The sequence below is a fragment of the Dermacentor variabilis genome, unplaced genomic scaffold (assembly GCF_050947875.1).
Source record: "Dermacentor variabilis isolate Ectoservices unplaced genomic scaffold, ASM5094787v1 scaffold_17, whole genome shotgun sequence".
Lineage (NCBI taxonomy): Eukaryota > Metazoa > Arthropoda > Arachnida > Ixodida > Ixodidae > Dermacentor > Dermacentor variabilis.
This window is the reverse complement of record NW_027460335.1, coordinates 9981833-9995190: the sequence shown is the minus strand read 5'-3', so window position 1 is coordinate 9995190 and position 13358 is coordinate 9981833. Positions and strand designations below refer to the sequence as shown.

General features: G+C 50.0%; 1 protein-coding gene and 1 non-coding gene across 2 annotated transcripts in view; one reads left to right on the top strand and one right to left on the bottom strand.

Annotated features, from left to right (window-relative positions):
* LOC142568187 (uncharacterized) overlaps positions 1-13358 on the bottom strand; it is a 150142-nt gene that overhangs the window by 44589 nt on the left and 92195 nt on the right. The gene's annotated exons all lie outside the window — the stretch shown is intronic.
* On the top strand, positions 9466-9537 carry TRNAT-CGU (transfer RNA threonine (anticodon CGU)). Its single transcript has one exon. It is a non-coding gene; the product is annotated as a tRNA-Thr (tRNA).

Below are 13358 nucleotides of genomic sequence, written 5' to 3'. Positions count from 1 at the left end.
CGTTACCCCGAACAACAAGGCCAGAAAGTCGTCGTTCCAGACGCGATCAGACAAACCTTAAGAGTCGACCCGATTCCACGGAACGTCCATTCGGAACACAACCGGGAAAGAGTTACCAGGGCCAGAGCTCCCTACGCACCTAGGGAGACTAAACGGGGACATGGTTCGTTGACGCCGCGGAATGTGCAGAACCCTCGCAATTTGCTGTTGCGGTCGTCGATTCCGAGTGGCAACACGCACATAACTGCAAGTGTAGCGTGATAGCGTGCCGGAGAAGGGGAGGAAGCGGCGGTGGTACTCGCCCTCACGGATCCGACGTGCACCATGGTTCTCTGATACTTGCGAGAAGGGGCCAGAATCTTCGCCAAAGGATGAATCTCACTGAGAGCAGCCTGAGTCCTGAGCAATCGAGAAGTCATGTAGGAGGAAGCTTTTCAAACCAGAATCCAGTAGTTCCCGGCGCACATGGAGAAGTATCCGGGGGGGGGGGGGGGGGGTATCGCAACCGAGACGATACGGCATACGACAAGGCGCGCGAGCTCGCGAACCGCGCCGGCGATCGTCGTCTATGGGACAGCAGCAAAGACTGCTTGACCAGCTACACCGAGATTACCAAGCCCCTCTGCCTGGCCCGCCGAACCTTTCCTCCGCCCAGCGACAAGCTGCACAGGGTGCAGGCGGCGGCCCTCAGACAACTGCAGACGCTCACGTGCCCTAACCCGGCACAATAAATACCACAGGCTCTACCCCGGTACATACCCGACAAATACATGCAAGGTCTGCCACACTCACCTAGCCACTTTGACTCACATGCTCTGCGACTGTAACAAAAACCGGCTCAGTGCTAACCCCTTAACCCTCCCGCCGCGGTGGGCCGCTGCCTTGCGCAGCCCCGGTCTCGGCGACCATTTCTAGGCCGTCCAGCAGACCCGCGAGGCGGCGGCGAGGCAGCGCCTCGACGTCGTCACCTTGGAAACCTAAGGCCCCGTCGGCGAAAACTCTGCAGGTCAATCAATAAGGTTGTTGCCAACCAGTAATAGAAACGTAGAATTGCGTGAAAGAAAAAAATCGAGCATCAACACAATACTGAAACAACCACGACTTGCGAATTTACCAATCTCGCTATGAGACCGAATTCTTAGAGCGCCGCTCTTAGGCACCAGTTCCTGGTTTGAGCGTCGGAATCCCTGGGTGTAACTGCGTGAACGCGCTCATTCTTCTCGCACTTTCGTCCTCTTCCACAGCTGGCTGCGATGCCGCTCATCCAGTCATGCCTTGCGTTCCCATACTGCCCCTCGAGCTTGTACAACCGTTTTGCACATACGTCATCGTCTTCATCCACAGGTGGCCCCGATGGTAGGAGTTTTTTTTTAATCTAGAGTTGCAGCCCTAGCACATTCTCGCAAGCAGAGAGTGAAGCCAGCTCTTGGCCCGACTTCACCCTTGAAATCAATCTGAACTAGATGGAGAACAGTCACACTTCAACCAGTCTTTATCTGCTAACATAAATTTTAAATTTGAAAATATTGTTATTGCTTCGGGCTAAAATATTGACATTGGGTGACTATTGATATTATTATGCCCAATTTAGGTTGCCAATACCTCAAAGCTTCATCCTAGAACCAGCGACACAAACCGACACAACGAGAAGCATCGGTACGGCAAAAATGGCCGTGTAAACGTATTTGAACGTGAAGCAAATGATTTCTGCTCTACGCGAAATGCTAGCATTAATCAGTTCGCCTTAGTAATATGGCGGCTTCCGGCTTCCCCTTTAGGGCATCGTCTCTACTCCAGAATTTCCTAAAACCCTCTTGTTCCGATGCCGCTCTTAAAGACAGCGTTCCCATACTGCCCCTCCCTCTACGAAAGTTCTAATGGCACTGGCCCTCGGCCGGTCGGTGCGGTGATTTCGATCTCAAATTCTTTGCTTCAATATATCGCGAAATTGAAACACACATCGAGCAGCGCTCAAGCTGCGCACTGGAGAGTGTTGTAATCGTCGGACAGTTATATGTATGATTTGCTTTCTTTGAGTACTTCGCGGATTTCAAGGTGCTGTCTGTCTGTCCGTCTGTCTGTCTCTCTGTCTGTCTGTCTGTCGGTCTGTCTGTCTGTCTGTTTCCCCACGTACATTGGTCCCTATGTAGTGTATGATGTAATGGTTAGATTATCTTGCTGCTGAGCTGAACGATGATGTTTCGAAACTGACGATTGGGCTAACTTGGTTCACTGGGTAAGGGCGTTCCGGACTGTATCGTTTGCTCTATACAGAGACACGACGTGTCAGCAGGCTACGCCATGAATGAAAGGAACCACTGCGGTTTATTCTGCTTCACTTTATTGCTGTGGCTGTAGCGAAGGAGAGGAAAGAGGAAAAGGGGCGCTGCCTTATTATCAGGCCGCTTGCGCGATAGCCACACCTCGTACATCTTTCCTCTGCGAAGAAATTAGAAACATGCTAAGAAGCATGCTGAAAATTGGCATCGTATGTCAGCCGTTTAGGTTCTGTGTGTTGCGGGGTTTACTTGCGCGGGTTGTTTTGTTTGTTCCAGCAGCCATACCTGATGCTAAGTGCTGACTGCTTGTAACAAGTTCGTCACTGGGCCTGTTGACCTCGTGGTTGATGTCTGCGCCGTCATGGTCGCTGTCATCTATGACGTTGTAGTATTCTTGGGTTCGCAGCACATGTTGCTTATTCCGCAATATCTACTGTGACATCAGTTTGACATTAACATCTAAACGCGGTCGTTGTCCGTTCTCACGGAGTCCGATCGAGGAGCCACCTTCTGGAAAACCGTCGCTCGCATGCTTGAAATTAGATCAGCATTGGGAGTATGCTAAGCTCACTGAGGACGTCAACGATAAATGTTATTTTCTTTACACATTAAGACACTTTTTTTGGTTGAACTTGAGTACAGCTTCTTCTGTTCTTTTAAGTGCGGCACGCAGGCGCTCATCATGCTCGTATTTGCTGTTACTGCGGACTGGTACATCATCGACATAGACCTGTACCCTCGGCAGGCCCTAAAAAATCTCGGTCAGCTTCTTCTGAAAGCCTTCAATAGCGGCAGAAATCCTAAAGGAGCGTTAAAAGAATCGGTAGCAGCCGAGTCGCAAACGTGCATATTCGCGATGTGGCTTCATCTAATTGTATTCGATAGAAGTCGGAGTTCGCTTCAAAGCGGGAAAATAATCGCGTGCCAGGCAGTTCACAAGCAATTTTTCTTCTGGGCATTAGTTGGTGTTCCCTAATGATGTTTTTGTTCACTTCTATTGTGTGCATGCACACCTGGAGACTTCGATTCTTTTTACGTGCTAGGACCAGTGGACCTCCGCACTCAGTGGGTCCGTCTACACTTTTGATGATAGATGTTTTCACCATTCGGTTGAGTTATTCTCGTAGTGGTTCCCTTAGAGACCAGGCTACCTACTGGGATTGTGGTATCACTGGAACTGCACCCGGCCGTATCACTTTATTGTATTGTTTCACGCATCGGGTTCCACGGAAAATATACAGGGAAGTTTGCTCTGTTGTTGCCCATCTTTGTTATTGGCGCCTAGAGCTCTTTGTATGAGGCCAAATTGCAGGCACGTGTTAAAGCCAAAGATTGTTTGTCGGCCTTTTTTAGCAATAAAAAAACGTTGCATCGTGCTTCGCTCAATTCAACACCAAACATGCTGTTGCGATACCCAAACGCTTGCTGGTGCCATTGTAGATAGTCAGAATCACTATCCTCTTGTGCAGTGGCGTTATTTTGCTGAGGCATTGACCGATGTTGAAGGGAAGCAGGTTTAAACGGGCACCCTGTCAACTCTGAAACTGACCTGAGAACCGGCATTCTGGCCTCGCAGCGTCCACTCTAGCCCTGCTTGCTTGTTACCACAATATATGCTGACGTCCAAAACTAGGAAGTCTTCATCGTCTTCCAGTTCTTCCTTTATCTGGTTTACTTGACGATTTCTGCAGTATGACAAGTGATTCATTCTGTTACACTTGTAGCAGCGCTTCCCGTAAGCTGGACATTGCCATGGCACGCGTGTCCGGCAAGATTGCTTATAACGAATCTGCCTTCCTTTGCTAGGTTCGCTTCATAGAGCATAGTCCACTTGCACGTTTTCTTTGGACCAGATAGTGTTCTGCTGCATGGCAACCTCCGCTGCCTTGCACAAATCTTCTGCTCTCTGCAATGTGAGACTCTTATACGGCAGCAGCATTTCTCTGAGTGCCGTACTGTTAGTGCCGAAAATAATCTGATCTAGCATCATGGCTTCTTGAAGGCCACCAAAATTTCAGAGCTTAGTTTGCGTTCTCAGGTCTCAAGCAAAGGGGTACGCATACGAAAAACATGCCTTTCGTGAACCTCATTTTCTTTTTTGTCGAAGTAACTGTGAAGTATCCTGGGGCGCGTGTCATAATTATCTTTGCTCTCACCTTCCCCGATGCCGAAGTTATTGTAAATGTTCAGTGCGTCGTCATTGGCCGCGCTCAGTAGGCGTGAGGCTATAAGTGCCGCTTCCCTTGCGCTGCCAGTCGATGTAGTGGTCAGGAATAGTTGCAGTTTCTGTTTCAAAAGTAGTCAGTTCCGTCTGAAATTTCCAGTCAGATGAAGTGGTCACGACGGTTGGGCTACGTCTATTGCTTCGGCCACGGGAAAAATTTTGCTGAGCACGCTTCTGAGCAGACATTGTTAAGAAAGGCCCGCTGAGATGCAAGTTTTGCCAGCCAGTTGCGACAGCGGCGGCAACTTTTTTTGGAACGCCACCGTTACGCTCTAGCCTCGTCGCCACTATGACCAAACGCGCTCGGCGGACCAACTATTGATACTGAACCCGCCACCGCCAACCTGGTCTGCCGCGACCGGGGGAGTGGCCGCGGGAACGTCTACTGAGGCCTCTTTCCACGCGCCGTTCGAGACGGAAGACACTGGGCTACCGACCGCGCTGCGGGGGTCAGCTCAGCTCCGAGTTCTACGAAGTCAGTCTGACGTCCGGCTCCGGACCGTGAAGCTCACGCAAGGAAGTGTGTGCGTGAGTGTGTGTGTGTATGATGTCCAGCACAGAGGCGGCTCGTCTCCTGGTCGAAACTTTTCCTCACTTTGAGATAGAGGGAGGACCGAGTGTTTATAAACCACTGTTGTGCGGATGCTCAGTGTACTTTCTCTCGCAGTCATGCTAGACTGATGAACTGCAACCTCCTGATGTAGATACTGTAAATAAACCAAAATTCCTCGTTCTCGATGAGAAGCAGTCCTTCCCTTCAACAATGTCCTCAGCGTGGGTAAGTTAGACGACGGCACGGGCCAGCTACTTTCGAATTCAAGCCCGACTCCAATCTTGACAACTGAGTACGACCGATGGGATTGAGCCCCCAATCCTGACAACATGCACTTCCGACACCATGAATCGCTTGCTTCATCGAAAGACACAACAAGTCAGTAGGCTGTGGCAAGAAAGACACCCTGCCTGGCCTTTTAAGAAAAGATCTCTTTTCTTTTTTGGGAAAATAATAGCGCGGCATTTTTAGAAAAGGTAAGGAAATATGTAAAACTAAGCCCGGGCCGTATATTTTGTTTCAATTTATAGCTGCGGCTTCAGCAAAGAAACGGGACGAGGAACGGGGGCGTTGGCTCACTAGACCCCTTGCGTGATAGCCACACATGACGAACCAATCATGATTATGATTTATTAGCATCCCTTTTCAAACGGGGTGCCAGCAAATGGTTAACTAGCCTGCTTCAGTTAATTATGCTTTTAACTCTAGCATTTTTCTATGCATCGCCATAATCTCTTTTTCTCTGCCTCGAAACTCCTCTGCATACATTGAACTACTACCTATGCCTGTAGTGGGTGCGGTCGTATCAATGCCTTCCCTGATTTTGTTCTGCCAATACTAGAAACATTGCTTGCTTTTCTAGACTGCTGAATTGTTCACACTTCCATCCCCCTTAAATCGAAGCGCTTCTGGAAGGTGTAAAGTTACTTATTAGTCCCACTGGGTGAATATCTTCGCATTCCGTTAAGATGCGCTCAGTGGTCTCCGGATTTTCGCTGGAGCCGACACATGCGTCATCATCTCGCCGATATTGGCTCTACTGCGTTATTGTACTTAGACAACGAGCTCGAGCCTTAAAGAGTTAAGTACTGCCTTTTGTGTCCTTGCACAGATTTCTATTTCTAATTTTCTTTCTACCCTTTGTTAGGAATATTCATTTTCTGGTTTGTTTCCATTCTTCGCATCCAAGTCAGTCTCTATTTTTCAATCTATATTTCATTGCTCACGGTTGCCTCAATTTCTGCCAACTCTCTTGATGACTTCCTTCATTCTGTGTCTATGTTTTTCAGGTGCAGGTACTTGTTTACTTTTTATTTATTTTTCCCTTATACCTACAGCGCCTCATGGCATTGCCGTTAGGGACGGGGGTGGCGAGGAAAAGATTACAAAGCATACAGGATGGTAGCAAGCACGAGCGGCACAAATAAACTTATCGTATACATCTAACAACAGCTAAAAATTCTACAATCGAATCAGGACAAACTAACATACTGTAGTGCTTTAGCAAAATGTGTCAGCACTAAAATGCTTAACAGTAAAGGACTTGCATGGGTGCTTTCAGAAGCGCAACGGATGAAACCGAAGTGTTCTGTCAAAAGGGCATGAGTTGGAAGGTAAGCGCAATAAGTGAAAGTTCGCGAGATGGGTTTTAAAAACATGCTGTGCTAGCTTTTTCGACAAACGTCGTCTATACATATTGCTATCAGGCACTGTCAGAGATGACGCTGAGGACAGCACTAAAGACGACAACGCTGGCTGATGGCGCGTGGACTGGCTTACATCTAGGACACCTTGTATAGCAGTATACGCGTTGCAAATACCCAGTTAATACATTTTAAACCTCTGTTTCCCCGGTAACATTTTGGTGGAGGTTGTGGGCTCTCCAAGACGCATGAAGGAATTACGCAGTGGGTGCTACTTGACTGCATAGGCAATACCAGCTCAAAGCGAGAATGCTTCAGGTATTCTCGTCTTGAGGTGGGATTGGCGCTCATCTGGGGCCCACCATCATCCAGGCACAACCACGCGACCCTAGCAGCTTTTTCTGAACGGATCACAGCGACGTTGTACATTGGTTTCAGCTTTATGAATGGGTGAGTGCGAGCAATCGCTGGGACCACGCCGTCATGCTCGCTGACCTGATTTTTTGCCTCTGGGTACGGCAGGTGTCTGTTTTCAGAGCCATGGAGAGGAACTCACCAGCTGGGACATGTGCAAACAAAAGCTCACTGATTTGTTTTGCAAGGCTCTTAGCTATCGGCGTTCCACGAAGAAAGCTCTTGCATGCGGTGTCAAGACTTGCACTCAGTCCTATGTCACATACATTCAGGTCATGCTTGCGCTTTGTCGCAAGGTTCACGAGAAGATGCCGGAAGTGAAAAAGGTTGCCCATATCGTCAAAGCAATCGCGGAAGACGCGTTTACGCTGCTCGTCTTCAAGAATTCTTTGGTACTACAAGGCACCATTGCTGAATGCAGCCGCTTCGAAGAAGCGAAAAGCTGTCGCCACAGCTCTCCCGCCGCGACATCGCGCGACGTTCCGAGGTTCATTCTTCGCAACTTGTCCTTCGCCATGATGTTCCTCGAGAAATACTCAGCAATAGGGGTCGTCTCTTCCTGTCAGTAGCGATACAATCCCTCCTTCACGAGTGCCATATGATTCACCGGAAGTCGACTGCCGACACCCCCAAACGAACGATTTCACGGAGTGCTTCAACCGAAGAATGGGCGACGTGTCGAGGATGCGACCACAACAATTGGGATACCGTACTGCCGTTCGTTACTTTCGCTTATAATACCGCGACACAACCGACCACCCGTTTTTCACCTTTCTTTTCTCTCCTTGTCCTCTGGATACTATCCTGCCCTACCGCCCTGACGCGTCATAGTGCCCCACTGTTTTAGAAGTCACCCGATATGTTGAAGATTTCAGCCAGCTGGCTCGTGCGTTGACCAGCGAGAATCAGGGGCGCCAGTAGACAAGAGGCGAGAGTCATCAGGCCACGCCCACCTTCCTTGCTGGTTCCCTTGTTTGGCTATGAATACTACCTCACATACCAGGCCTTTCTTCTAAACTGCTTGCGCGGTACCACGGTCCGTACCGGATCATCGACGCCTCCACCCCTGTGAACTGTATTGTTGAGGCCGTCACATCGTCTCCGTTGTCTAGGTCGTGAGACAGTGCATGTTAGCCGGCTGAAGCCTTATTTCGAGCGCTTCATCTTCTGTGCTCTCTTAGTCACCAGGATGGCTCCGTTTGACAACCGAGGCCAATGTAATGAAGTAGACGCGCCTCGTGTTTCCGGTAGTAGCTCGGAGACGATGACGACGACCCATGCTGTGATTTGTAAGAGAGCTGGGGCTGTTCGCTGCTGCTAGGTTGCTGGTTATCTGATGCTTCTCACCTTTATTTAAACATCATTACAGTGGGTTATGCTGGTCCTTCCCTTCGATAGCTGTAGATCCTATAGGTCGGATAGACTACCGTAGTCGACAGAAGATACTACTAAGCGACCCGATGAGGTTTTGCAGCATGTCGAACTAATGACGGCTGGTTAGATTGAGCAAATGACCGGCGTTGTGATTTCAGGGCAGTTCCTGCTGGAATCATTTGTAGTTGTTGGTATTGCTTGGAACGCGTTGTGGAGGGCTGAAGGAAAAGTTCTGTTTCATCCACTTGGAATGCGTGGGGCGTGGAACGCTGACTACTCCGCTAGAGCTATAGCCTTTGAAATCACGATTAGGGTACGCACACTTCGAGCGTCATAAAGCAGTAATCGCTTTACAGGAGTGCTAACAACAATCAGATGTATGTGCACAGTAACAGTGGTTAACGTGACCACAAATCACAAAACAGTCCTACATTGCAATGTTTAAGCTTCATGGATATGAACGCGTATCTCACATACTTGTGAGAAACGCTTGTTAGTACGAGACTGAGGAAAACTGTATTCGACAGCACATGACCTTGTAATTCTATTATGCGAGCAGTTAATCTGATCAACGCCGCGGTGGCTACGAAAGTAAAATTTTAAAGTTCCATTACCTAGGTTAGCACCTAGTCGGTAAATCTGGGAAGTATACCATGCAGAAAACCGCGCCGTTATTGCAGTCTTGCGTTAAGTAGGCGCTGAGAATATCCCATTCCTATCACAAGGAATGGCTCCTCGGTTAACTCGGTTGTTACATAAGCAGGGTCTCGAATGCGGCAACACTGATGCCTTCAGGTAGCTTGTGTGGGTTTGTTGAATTGCCTTCACCCAAGATGATCATATATTAGTAACGCCTGCCGCAGAAAGAATGCTCCGCATCCGCCGCCAAGCTTTGTAAGGGTTGGCGCTGGCTAGCACTCCCAGGGTTAGTTCTTGTAGTAAAACATAAACGCCCAAGAATATGGATGGGAAAACAGCGCCGCGGTAGCTCAAGTGGTAAAGCATCGCACGCGTAATGCGAAGACGTGGGATCGTTACCCACCTGCGGCAAGCTGTTTTTTCATCCACTTTCATTTCGATTAATCTATCATTTCTTTATTTCAACTAGTAAGTACAAGTAATCTCGATGACATAATAACAACACGCCGCCGTACCGACCAAGTCAGGAAGCCACGACTACACAGACGAAAGGCGACAAGACGACACGATGTTCCAGCTTCAGTTCAACATGACGCAGCTGCGATCCGACGCCAAGACCTAACTGCAACGCCGTACAAAGAACCACCGACCTCGACGTGCTTCTCTACGGCCACGAAGTTACCGCCTTAGCGGACACAGGGTCCGATTACTCCGTAATGAGTGGACACATCGCCGCCCAGTTGAAGAAAGTTAAAACTGCATGGGCAGGCCCTCAAATTCGCACCGCTGGAGGACCCCTCATTACGTAGACTGGAATCTGCACGGCAAGAATTACCGTTCATGACCGGACTTGCCCTGCCACTTTCGTTATCCTCCAAGAGTGTTCACGAGACGTCATTCTTGGCATGGACTTAATGAATCAACACGGCACAATCATCGACTCATCGACCTGAAGTCCAAGTCCATAACACTGTCGGAAGATCGAGCGATACCGCCGGAGAGCTCTCGTGGTCACCACGCCTTAAATGTGCTCGAAAGTCAAGTCAGCATCCCGCCTCCCTCCAGCATTGTCATTTCCGTCGACACCAAAGCACCTGCCGACGTAGAAAGTGTCATCGAGGGTGACCAACGTCTACTGCTAGACCGTGCAATTTGCGTCGCAAGAGGGATCGCTCGACTGAACGGAGCGAAAACCGAAGTGTTGCTGACAAACTTCAGCCAGGGGTTTAGGCACATCAACAAGGGCACGAAGACCGCGTACATCGAGGAAATTCTGGAAACCAGTAATGCGTTGGTCCTCTCGGATTCCGCCGCACCTACCCCGACGACCATGGTTCCCGAGCCGAACTACAACATTAATCCAAGTCTCCCCATGATTAAGCAAGAACAGCTCAGAACTCTGCTCCGACGATACAAAGGCTGCTTTTTGACGTCATCGAGGATTCGAAAACACCAGTCGCCAAGCATCGCATAATCTCCGAGGAGTGCACTCGACCACTCCACCAGAGCCCTCACCGAGTTTAGCCGCGAGAACGGGAAGCTATAAGCGAACAAATTGACGAAATGCTGCGCGACGACATCATCCAGCCGTCGAAAAGCCCGTGGGCATCCCCTGTTGCCTTGGTGAAGAAAAAGAACGGAACCTTACGTTTCTGCGTTGATTATCATCGACTGAACAAGATCACAAAGAAGGATGTATAACCCCTACCACGGATAGACGACGCATTAGATCGGCTCTACAACGCAAAATACTTCTCATCGATGGATCTCAAGTCCGGCTACTGGCAAATAGAAGTTGACGAGAGAGATCGCGAAAAGACCGCCTTCATCACGCCAGACGGCCTCTACGAGTTCATGGTCATGCCATTTGGACTGTGCTCGGCGCCTGCAACGTTCCAGCGCGTCATGGACACGGTGTTAGCCAGATTGAAGTGGCAGACTTGTCTCGTATACTTGGATGACGTCGTCGTCTTCGCCGCAAATTTCGACGATCACCTTAGCCGGCCTGCAATAGTACTAGAGGCCAGCAGGTCACCAGGGCTTACTCTGAAGCCGGAAAAGTGCCGTTTCGTTTACGACGAGCTTCTGTTTCTAGGCCCCGTCATTAGCAAATCTGGAGTCCGCCCCGACTCGCAGAAGACAGCTGCCATCGCAATGTTCCCGGAGCCCATCGACAAGAAAGCAGTGCGTAGATTTATTGGCATGTGCGCCTACTCCAGATGGTGTGTCAAGGATTTTTCACGCATCGCTGAGCCGCTGACACAGCTAACTAAATGTGACGTCGAGTTCAAGTGGGAAACGCCGCAAGCCGACGCATTTCAAAAACTCAAACGACGCATGCAGTCGCCGCCCATACTTGCGCACTGCGACGAGCCGGCCGATACCGAAATGCGCACTGACGCCAGTAACCTAGGCCTCGGTGCTGTCCTAGTCCAGAGAAAAGCTGGACATCAAGACGTGATAGCTTACGCTAGCCGGTCGTTGTCAAAAGCGGAAGGCAATGATTCTATAACCGAAATGGAATGCCTCGCCATCGTTTGGGCTACAGCGAAATTTCGCCCTTACCTATATGGCACGCCATTCGAAGTCGTCAGCGACCATCACGCCTTATGTTGTCTCGCAAATTTAACGGATCCTTCAGGACGGCTGGCGTGGTGGAGCGTAAGACTGCAAGAATAAGATATCACTGTAACCTATAATACCGGACGAAAACACTCTGATGCCGATTGCCTATCACGCGCCCCCATTGACCCGCCGCCGCAAGATGACAAGGATGACGACGCCTTCCTTAGAATAATAAGCGCGGAAGACTTCGCTGAACAGCAGCGAGCCGACCCGGAGTTGAAAAACCTCGCCGAGTATTTGGAAGGGCACACCGACATTGTCCCTAGGGCATTTAAGCGAGGATTGTCGTCGCACTCGCTTCAAAATAACCTACTCGTAAGGAAGAACTCCTCACCAGTGCGCGCCTACTACCTTCTTGTTGTCCCGTGAGGACTGCGTCCAGAAGTATTGAACGCCATACATGACGATCCGACCGCTGGACACCTCCGAATTTCCCGGACACAATTGAGGATACAGGAAAGGTATTATTTGCCCCGCCTTACCGCCGACGTCGCCCGTTATGTCAGAACTTGCCGAGACTGTCAGCGACGCAAGACACCACCGAGAAGGCAAACCGGATTACTGCAGCCAATCGAGCCTCCTTGCCGACCATTCCAGTACATTGGGATGGACATGTTGGGACCCTTTCCGACGTCAAAAACCGGAAATAACTGGATTGTCGTGGCGACGGACTACCTCAGCCGCTTCGCTGAAACTAAAGCACTGCCGAAAGGTGGCGCAGCCGAAGTGAGGAAATTCTTTGTGAAAAACATCCTGCCGCAACATGGCGCCCCAGCAGTCCTCATCACCGACAGAGGAACGGCCTTTACAGCGGAGCTCACCCAAGCCATTCTGCAATACAGTCAGACAAGGCACAGGAGGACAACGGCCTACCAGCAACAGACGAATGGTCTCACGGAGTGGCTGAATAAGACCCTCGCCAACATGCTAGCAATGTACGTCGACGTCGAACACAAGTCCTGGGTTGCCGACCTGCCGTACGTAACATTCGCTTACAACACGGCTGTGCAACTTACAACACAGATCCCGCCGTTCAAGCTGGTTTACGGCAGGAACCCGACGACGACGCTCGACGCCATGCTGCGGCACGTCACTGACAAGGAGAATCTTGACGTCGCTACCTATCTCCAGCGCGCCGAAGAAGCCCGACAGCTCGCCCGCCTGCGGATAAAGAACCAGCAGACGACCGACAGCCGACATTAGAACCTCCGACGACGCTTCCTCGAGTACCAGCCCGGCGAACGTGTTTGGGTATGGACCCCGATACGCCGACGAGGACTCAGTGAGAAACTACTGCGACGCTATTTCGGACCCTACAAGGTCATCTGACGTAATGGCGCACTGGACTATGAGGTCGTGCCAGACGGCATTTCGCATTCACAGCGGCGCCGCGCACGATCTGAAGTGGTCCACGTGGTGCGTCTCAAACCCTTTTACGGACGCTGATGAACTTCCTTATTTCGTTGTTTTCGTTGCTACGAGTGCTTTCCTTTATTACTTTCGTTTGTTTGCAACATCGGGTTGCAACATCGCTTTTTAAGAGGGGGGTATTGACAAGTGTACTTGTTTGCCTTTATCGGGCGACACGTTTCACTGCCTAACAAATG